The following is a 10,571-nucleotide window of genomic DNA, read 5'->3' as shown; positions in this document are numbered from 1 at the left end:
GTTGTTGAACCTGAAAGTGATTCTATAGACTGCAATGGAGGAAAGTGTGTAGAGAATGGTGGCCTAAGTCTGTTTCTAGTGAATGTGAGTGCAAAACAAACATTAATAGCATACGGCAAAGCAGAAAGGCTTTGAGCTTGATTAGCAGTCAAGGAAAGGGTGTTGGTTTCTCTGGTGCTGGTTTTGGAGGGAGACTTAGGAAGTAAAGAGAGGAACATTTAAAAAGTAAAAAAGAGACCAGAGTGCAAAGTTCTAGAGAAAGTAGAGGTGACAATCCCATAAACAAGGGACAAGGCAGCCTCAGGTACCAGCATTGGCCATAACCTCAGGCATATTTGTATGTGCTATCTTACTGCGATTATAATGCTGCAAGAACAATACTCAGCACATCATTTCCAAATTAAAATCATACATTCCCACATGTTCCCTATGTAAACTATGGACTTTTGAGTGATAATGAAGTGTCAATGTAGTTTCAACAGTTGTAACATATGTACCCTCTGGTAGGGTTGTCAAAAATGAGGGAGGCTGTGACTGTGTGGGGGTACAGGCAGGTGGGAAACCCCTAAACTTTATGTTAAAGTTCTCTGTAAACCTGAAAATGCTCTTTAAAAAAACTTTATTAAAACAACAACGAGAAGTTCTAACATATGAAATATCTCATCTCACTTTATTTTTAACCATATTTGGTGTCAAAAGTTTATTTTGTATGTAAACTGCTAGATACCAAAGTCATCACTTTTTTCTCTAAGTAAGAATTATGTTTCGCCTTATAATGTTCTGGCTATAAATGAGCCCAGTGTTCAGGTTAAAAAAAGTCTGTCATAAACAGAGTGTTCTATTATATTGAAAATATATGAAAGAAATAATACTGACACAGCTTTTCTGAGCCTAACAGTGACAATTAAGAAATAAAGACTTTAATCCTAAAGCCAAATCAGACTTCTCTCAGATGACTAAGTAGACTTAGTCAGACCCAGTGGCTAGTTAAATAACACATATTCAGTAGCAGCAGTGAAATAAATAGTTTAATATATCATTATCAATGATTTGATGTTATCAAATATCATCTGGGAATCATAAGTCTATTTTCGAAGTTATCTCAAAAGGGGAATATAGCTGAAGAGAATTAGAATCACATCATATTAAAAGCTTCTCTTTTCTTCGATCTCTATATTTTATGTATCCCTTCTTCCCTCCCTCTATTTTTCCCTTCCTTCTTCCCTCCCTCCCTTCTTTCTCCTTCTCTCCTTCTTCTTCTTTCCTTTCTTTTTCAGCATTTTTTCCCTCTCCTACAGAGTGGGGAAATAAAAATGTTTGGGACATTTGCCATAAAGCCTGACCTTTTTTTCTCTCATAGTCATATTGATAATTTAACTGCTCTATGAAATGCAAACAGATTTGTGGATATATTTATTTTCCAGCTGTCTGTATCTTTAAAGTGATGATTCTCAAAGTCTGGGCTAAGGCCTGGGACTCATTTATGGTGGAGTTAAAAAGGTTTTATGAGAATTCCTCAGAACTAAAAGTACACCAGGAATTGTTGGTACATGAAATGATGATATTTGCCAGTTATATATAATTATATATATATATATGATTAAACTATGTGAAGTTGCTAATATTTATTTTTGACCTACATAAACAGCAGTTTCATATGGTTAATTCCAACCATAATTAAAAACACACACATTCATGTAAATGTATTATTATTCAAATATACGAAAAAACTATTGTAAATATTAAAATACATGTTATACCTCACTGAATTCATTGCATTTTTATTTGAACAATTGAATCAAAAGGAGACTGGTCAAAGAGAGAGAGATGATGTGACAAGAGTGTGTATTCATTTCCTATTTATACTTAACAAATTATCACAAACTGAGTGGCTTAAAACCAAATAAATTGACTGTGTTTGTTATCAATCAAGGTGTCAGCAAAACTGTATTCCTTTTGGAGATTTAAGGGAGAAATAATTTTCTTGCCTTATCCAGCCTCTAGAGGCATTCTACATGTTTCTTGGCTCATAGACTCTTCTGTATCCAAAGTCGGCAATGGCTGGTTGAGTCCTTCTCACATGGACTTACTCTGACATATCCCCTGCTTCTCTCTTTCTCATTAAAAGACCTTGAACTCTACCTGGATAATCCAAGATAATCTCCTTATCTGTAAATTAGTGGATTAGTAACATTAATTTCTCCTCTGTATAACATAATGTATTCACAGATTCCGGTAATTAGGACATGAACAATTTTGAGGAGACGTTATTCTACTTTTCCTTTTGTCAGCATCTGAAAAAGAAAGATAGATGGGACAAAAGGTAGAAACCATAGAATGAGAAAGGACTTGTGTTGTTTGAACCAAAGAAACAGGAGTCAAACTTGTGAGGAAAGAGTAGAATTGAAGGAAAGACTGAAGATCAGGTATTAGGGACTTCTTAGTAGAAGGCAAGGACAGGTAGACCTGGAATGCAAGCAGAGAGAGGCTGAGAATACTCCTGAACTGGAGGAAAGGAAGGGCAGGTGTATTACATTGTATCATATTGTATTTTGGCAGGGACAGAAAGATGAAGAGCTTTATCATTTCATCTATTAAATAGGATATAAAGTCATGGACTGGGAATGGGGAGAGGGAGATTTACACAGTCTTAAAATACAAACATAGGTGGCCAGGGACAATGACCCAGCAAGGCTGTCCTCCTATCTGGAATTGGAGACCATGGATGGCTTTACTCCTGTCACCAAATCACCGTGCCACTTCATGTTTACTTCGAGTGCACAGCAGATGATCAGGGTAGTATGGAGTTGACAAGCTGTAAATCAGGCCCTGAGGAAAGATAGGTGAGTACTCTTGTATCTGTGCCTTGGAGTTTAATAAAGTCATGAATAAATAATGACAGAGTGGAAAGACTAAAATCTTACTGAAGTTGGGAACATGTGTCCACAAGAGGCAGGGGCCTTGAAAGCTGTAATGCCAATGTGGTTCTGTGTCAGCTGCTTCAGGTTCTAGGTTGCAGCCTTTGAATGATGTGAACAGGAAGTAAAGGGGATTCGTGTCAGCTTTGAGGCTAGGGTTCTGTTTGCATATTTGTGAAGTAGCAACAAAAATACATACCTGTACAACTGTGGTGAGTAACAAATAAGACAATGAAGGAAAGGCACTTTTCCGACAGACAACTTGGGCAAACTCAGCCTGCACAAGGGGTTTGGCTTGGAATGTGAACACTGTTAGATAAGCATGCATTCTCAAGAAACACCACTGTCCCCAAGGCTCCTCTGCATTGCCTGAGACCCTTAGTTTTGTTTGTCTGAGAGTGCTGGGCATTATAGTTTGAAATCCTTGATGAAATGACAGACTTACTGATATTCAATAAATCATAGTTGCGGTGACAAGGAGGATGGTGAATATAGTCTTAAATGAAGAGATAGCAAGGAAGACATTTTCTTTGCTCAGAACAGGTCCAATTTTTGTATGAGATCCAAATATAATTTATAAATGTGATTGCTGTTAAACGTTTTAGTTTTTGCCCTTGTTAACAAATTACTAGTAAAGATGATCAATTTAACTGTCAGTTCAGGAATTTCTATCTCTCTATGTTCACAATTTCTCCCCCTTAAATCCACATCTGAAAATATTGGTCACAGTGAGTGGGCGTAATACTAATATGAAGAGAAAGCTGGTGCAAGGGAAGATAGAATTTTTTAAAAATTTAAAACATCATTCTTTGAGATTTGCCTTGAGCTGATCAATAACTGCTAAAACTGGGTGATATGTACATGAAAGTTCATTACACTCTGATTTTGTGTCTGAGATTTTCATGATAAAAAAAGTATTGGTTCTTTATTCTGCAAGACAATGAAATTGCATATCTATCTTCACCTGAGAAGTTCCACATCATACAAGCACCTCTGATACCAAAGTCTGTCTGTGAACTCACACCTAAAGCTATCATTTCAGAAATGTCACTATTAGTGGCTCGGGGACCCCTTACCAACACAAAGTCATTATCTCCAAAAGAACTACACTGTGTCTTTCCTGGTAGTGTCTGTCCTTTGGCAAGTGAGTCATAATGGTTTCTCCATTATGTAGAGGGACTAATAAATACTACCTACTCCTTCCATTGTTGATATGCAAGTTGAAGGTAACATGTTTATTACTATCTCTATAGTTGCTATTATAACTCATGCACTTGTGCTTGGCTGGCCTCCACATCACAACCGTTTTGTCACACTGATGCCGTGCTATTGAAGTTGTATTTCTGTGACTTCTTAAGAACATTTCTCTTGCCTTCCCAGCTTCTGGCCACATTGACTTAAGATATGGCAACTATTTGGAAGCCTATTTCTTGATTTAGACATCCTTTGAAATTGACTTGAGTTGGCACCAACTTTAAACCATTGGTTACCTGATGCACAGAAAAAGGAGCAGGCAGAACCAAATTTCACCCATTTCTATAAGTGAATTATTCTGCAGGGAACAGGTCTCCCGCTCTCCCACTCTCACTAGCTAGAAATTTGTTAAAATAATTACCAGAGCTATGGATAGGTGACTCATTTTTTGGATTATACAATTGAAAAATATTAGTGTATCTTTACTTTTTACATACCATTAAATTTTTAACATTATCCTGAAATTACATATTAAAATATTTTCTGCTGATTATATTTATACAACTGCAAATCTTCAATTGTATAGTATAAGGAAAATATGTGTAAGAATTGTTTATTTGAGAATTCATGTATTTAAAAAATTAGATAGTATAACTTTTATACAGAAAGTCAACCAATAACAAAACACAGGAGATGCAGGGCATAGTTAGACACTCCACAGGAATTCCTAGCACAGCCCTACAAAGTAGATGGCACTGCGCCACTTTATAGCCAATGAATATATAGTCTTGTACCTCCTTTGCTGGACATAAATCCTCTCATGGGGAAAAGGGCAGTGGTCATTTTCAGAGTATGTTATTGTCGAACTAGGTTTGAACTCAAAAATGTCTTGGCCATCCCATTTTTTCTCAGGCTGAACATTTTGACATTCAAGTGACACTGAATAGAAGAGAAAGTATTTGCTTTTTTAAAAAGTGCATTCTAAAAATCTCAAAGCGACACTTCAAAACTATCACTGCTTCTTCATGGATGGCTGAAAATAAACGTGCTCACAATCTGCTTTTCTGAAAGTGTGTCTGGACCACATGGAAGGCATCAAGCTGTCGCGTACATTTTAACTTCTGAAAAAGTCTTAAATTGTCATGCAGCCTTGCAGCCGGAGGAGTTCCCGAAGCATTGTGTGATTTCGGACCCAAAGAGGTATTGTGAACTTGGCTGTGAAAACCTTCCTATCCCGGAACTCGGCAATATAAACAAAGAGACAGTCATAACGGAAAGCGAGGAAAGGAGAGATATCGTGAGGAGAGGCAGTGAAAAGTACACCCGCTCAAATTTAAAATAAATGGTTTTGTGGTTTGTTGCCTACAATTAAACAAGAAGAATGGAAGGAAGGAAAGGGAGGATCCTCTCAAACGTGACATCTGTGAATACCTTCTGAAAAAAAAAATACAAAAAAAAACCCCCAAAACAAACAAACAAACAAATACAGTCAACAGTAGAATTTAGCAGAAGTTCAAACCAGAAGCCTGGAAAAATATCTGGTATAAGGTTTTAAACTTAAGTGTAGAAAAGTGACTAAGCTGCAGAAAATATGATTCAAAGGTAACTGTTAAAAGTCTCAACATTGTGTTAAAGGATAATTTTTTAAAAGAAATATATGACTACTATATTAATGTAAAATGAACCTGTGTCCGTAATAATCACTCATTAATTAGAGAACCTGTAAGATGTCATAACTGGTTCAAAAAAGAATTTAAAAAAACACATACATATTTAGGAAATAAGGAATTCCGAAATCAATTTACAAATAGACCCAAAACAGATGTATGTACAGGGCAATAATCTATTTGAATACATTGGGTACCATTAACTTGCATTTCTATGAACAAGAATTATTTGTACTTTCTTCAGTTTTCTATACTTTACAGAGTTGTAAAATATCTCAACAACCATAAAAGGCAGATATAATCTTCTAAGATATTCAAATCAAGGAAAATACATTTAAATTTATTTCCTAAATATATTGCAAGAGCCCCTAGGAAAAAACAAACAAACTAAGCTTAAGAATATAGGTAATCATAATTGGAAGGATTCAAGAAAGGATGAGAATGTGAGAATGGATTGTTTTTATATAATTTGTAGCACAGAGTTAATTGGTACAGTATATTAAAGAGAAATTATTCTGACATTTAGTAGAAATTGTAAGGAATACTTTATTCAAAACTATTACAACAGAGGAGCGACTACTGTAATATGGGAGAGAGACGGAACTCAGCTCTAAATACAACATGGACTAGTGGGAATTTCTAGCCAGTGGGAAGGATGAAGGAGTAAATGGAAAATTACTAAGAGAAACTTGGTTAGTAATTGAAGAGGAATGGGAGGAGGAACTTAATTAAATATCAATGGTGGGAGATTCTCAATACACTGACTTTGCAGGATTCTTTGCTAAATTTGGGCTTGGCAGGCTGAGGATGGGGCCAAGGACAAGACCTCATCAAAAAGAGGATTTAGAGGAGCCTGACTAAAGTTCGGTCAAGGAAGTACTCATGAAGTAGGAAGTTAATAAATCACCAGAAAAGGGATAAAGTTTAATGTTTAAAGTTATGTCTAAGAAAAAAAGACAACAAAGAAAATAGCAATAAATTAAAAGAGCAGAATAATAAAGGACTATATTTCATACTGAAATATATTTAAACACCAATACTAAAACTTGAAGCAAAACTAAAACAGAAAAAATTATTTTTGCAAATGTAATATACTTAATTAATCCATACCAAAAACAAATTTACCAGCATCTTTTTCTCTGTTCAATGTTAATTTTTCCCCTCTGTTTCAGAGGATCTCGGCGCTGTCACAATGCTTGCTAATGCATTGACCCTCAGAATACAAATGGAGATAGGTCCTGTACTTAATTACTGGGCTGTCTTTCTTCTTCCTACAGAGCAAAGAATCTTGTTCCTTCTATACCTGTTTTAAATCATGACAACCATCTTTCTAGGCATATCAGGAACAAACTTGTGAAAACTACTTTCTTGATGCATTATTTAAAGATATTTCTGCAACTTCAATAGAGGTGGAGTCACAATGCTATTCTTAGCATCAAGCTACATACTTGTTCACAGTATATTTAACAAAAAAAATCAAATAAAATCATAGTTTTTCAAGGGTCTCTTGCTAGGATGCTGCTAAACAGAATTATGATTTTTAAAGATTTAAAAAATAGATTTAACTTCTATTACGGGAGCTATCATTTTTTAAAGGTAAAAACTTACCGATTAATAATTTTATTTCATTCTTCTTCATTCCTCTTCTGCTTTTCTTTCCTTTGTTCTTTTCATCCTTTGTTTTCCTCTTATTTTTTTTTTTTATTTATTTTTGAGCTGTGTAAATTTAGGAGCTGATCATTATATTTCTGTAGCTACAATGTTTTTGAGAAAAAGTTGCCACTTCAGGAAAGTGATCTATAACAATATTAATTTAACTTTATAAATACTAAGGGTATTTTTTTCATTTTAATTTTCTAGAAAACATCAAAAGTTAACATACTTTCACAAACATTTAATTTTTTTTATTATGGAAAATTTCTAACATACCAAAAGCCGATATCACAATACAGTAAACCCACTTGTACTCACCATCCGTCTTCAGCAACTATCAGCTCATGGACTATTTTGTTTCTCCCATCCCTCCCTTCCCATTTTGTGATTTTTAGAGTATTTTAGAACAAATCTCCAGCTTTGTGCCATTTCACCTGTAAATACTTCATCATGTGTTGCTACTTTCTTTTTACATACTCATAATGCCATTAACACACTTACCCCATTTCCTGTTTGCCCTGAGAATATTCACCTGCTGTATTTATCTCAATATCACTTGCCAATTACAGTCTTAACCTTACCCCCAAAGTTTGCCATGAAATATCTTGCTTTTATTATTATTTTCACATCACTCTAGCATATCGACAGTCTTTGAAAACAAATGACATCATTCTGTTTATAGTATTCTATTTTTAGTAGTGGTATTTCCATTTACAATATAGTAATTCTCGATCGCTGAAAATATTAAATCCTAGAAAACACAGTATTCCCACGCATGATGTTAACATCGTTCTCAAACAGCTGTTAGCTGAAGATTAATTTTGTGAATCCGATTTTTCCTAAATAGACAATTCTGATGATTTGTCAGATAGTGCTTTGAAAGACTGTATGGTCAAGCCTCCATCCAATTTGGAATCTAATGGAAATAGCCCTACATCAGCTGACTCTGTTCGCACTCTGAAATGCTCAACTCGTTTTATGATTCCATGTCAAAGGTGTGACATTACCGGCACATCTAGCAGAAAAGTTGATGTCAGTGATACCAGTGACCTACTGAACTGTTTTTTACTGAGGAATTAGTTTCAAAAGTTACCAGCAAAATGATTGCCCAAGCTGCCTTGTTGGCTTCAAAGCCACCTGGTCCGAAAGGATTTTTGTGAATGGATAAATGGAAAGACACTGACAATTATGAAGTGAGTAATGTTACTGCACGATATTGTGCAGAAACCTGAGCTAGAGATGTTTTGGTTGACGAGGCTTCTTTTGGATACACCTTATCTCAGGCAAATTATGACTAGTGAAAGATTTTGACTTTTGCTTTGGTGCCTGCATTTTTGTCAGCGATTCTTCCATATCTGCTGGTCAATCAAAGGCCCAGATTTCATTGCAGAAGATCGAACCTGTATTTGACTTTCTTGTAAATAAGTTTTCAACTGTATATACTCCAAACAGAAACATTGCAGTTGATAAATCACTGATGCTATTCAAGGAGCAGTTAGCTGTGATGCAGTACATCCTGAGGAAACAAGCATGATTTGGTCTCAAGCTCTATGTACTCTACAAAAGTCAACTTGGTTACATGAGGAATGCGCTTGTTCACACAGGGCCCAGTGTGAATTTCAAAGATTCAGCTGATGGTCTGAAATCATCCCACATTGTTCTTACCTTGGTCAAGGACCCTTTTGGCCAAAGATATTGTGTCTTCCTCAACATATTTCTCAACCATGCTTTTAAGAGAATTACATCAAAACACGACTGATGTAGTTGCGACAGCTCATTTGAACAGAAAACAGAAGCCAAATGATCTTGAAAAAAGATTTGCAAAGGGGATGACTGTAGCCAAATTCTATAGTGAACTTATGGCACTGAAATGGTGTGACAAGAAGGAGGTGATAATTTTGTCAACATTCCACAATTATACTGATTGAAGTAGACAACAGAAATGGAAAGAAAACTAAGAAACCATGTATCATTGTGGATTATAATGAGAATACGGGAGCAGTGGATCAGGCTAATCAGATGTTCACTTCTTAACCACTGAGTGCAAAAGGCATAAGTTTTGGTATAAGAAATTCTTTCTCCACTTTCTAAACATTACCATGCTGAACTACATCCTGTTGAAGAAGGACAATCCTGAGCATACCCAATCAGCTGTGAAAACTTCAGACTGACAATGTCGATTGAAGGAATGCTGGAAAAGCATCGCAATCCAGGGCAGCAACGTCTTTTGGATCATCTCTGTTCTGATGATGTCACATCTCTTCACCTGTCTGCAAAACATTTCTTCAAGAGTATACCACCAACATTAGAGAAACAGAATCAAGTTGGTCACTACAATTTGCTGCTCACACAATAAAAATGATGGCAAGAAGATCCAGAAAGAAATGAGCTATTTTTATGCAGAATGTAATGTTTCACTTTGTGATGTTCCATGCTTTGAAATTTACTACACGAAAAAAAATTATTAAATACTGATTATCATATATATTTCTATTACACTAGAATTAGAGATAAGTTCTGTTTAGTAGTAACTCCAAGAACAGTTTTTATATTTTATTTTCACATTGAAAACTAGTCAGATTTGCTTCAACCTCAAAGAGCATGTTTATATAAAATTAAATTAATGCTAGCAGCGAGCTGCACTTTTTTCTAAACAGGAAATTGGTAAAAATTTAAATTAAATATTTCTTCACATTATCTAATATAGTAGTCCCCTTTTATCCATGGTTTCACTTTCTGAGGTTTAAAATTATTAAATTAAAAATTTTAGAAACAAAGAATTCATAAGTTTTAAATTGTGAGCCATTTTGAACAGTGTGATGGAATCTTGCGAAGTCCAGCTCTGTCCTGCTTGGATGTGAATGATCCTATTGTCCAGTGTCTCCATGCTGACTATTAGTCACTTACTAGCCATCTTGGTTATCAAATCAATTGTCTCAGTATTGCAGTGCTTATGTTCAAGTAACCTTATTTTACTTAATAATGTCCCCAAAGCACAAAAAGCACAAGAGTAGTGATGCTGGCAATTCAGAAATACCAAACAAAAGCCATAAAGTGCTTCCTTTAAATGAAAAGGTATAAAAGTATAAGAAAAAACATAGTGTATAAAAAGTTCAGTACTATCCGCAGTTTCAGACAG

At 35.3% G+C, this 10,571-nt stretch overlaps 1 pseudogene; it reads left to right on the top strand.

The window, feature by feature from the left end:
* Positions 1-9,900, top strand: part of LOC105300264 — a 41,122-nt pseudogene extending 31,222 nt beyond the window's left edge.
* The last annotated feature ends 671 nt before the right edge of the window (positions 9,901-10,571 follow it).

Source organism: Pteropus vampyrus, unplaced genomic scaffold, assembly GCF_000151845.1.
Source record: "Pteropus vampyrus isolate Shadow unplaced genomic scaffold, Pvam_2.0 Scaffold205, whole genome shotgun sequence".
In the NCBI taxonomy this organism is placed as follows: domain Eukaryota; kingdom Metazoa; phylum Chordata; class Mammalia; order Chiroptera; family Pteropodidae; genus Pteropus; species Pteropus vampyrus.
Note: the sequence above shows the minus strand (reverse complement) of the source record. Positions and strands in the feature narration are given on the sequence as shown.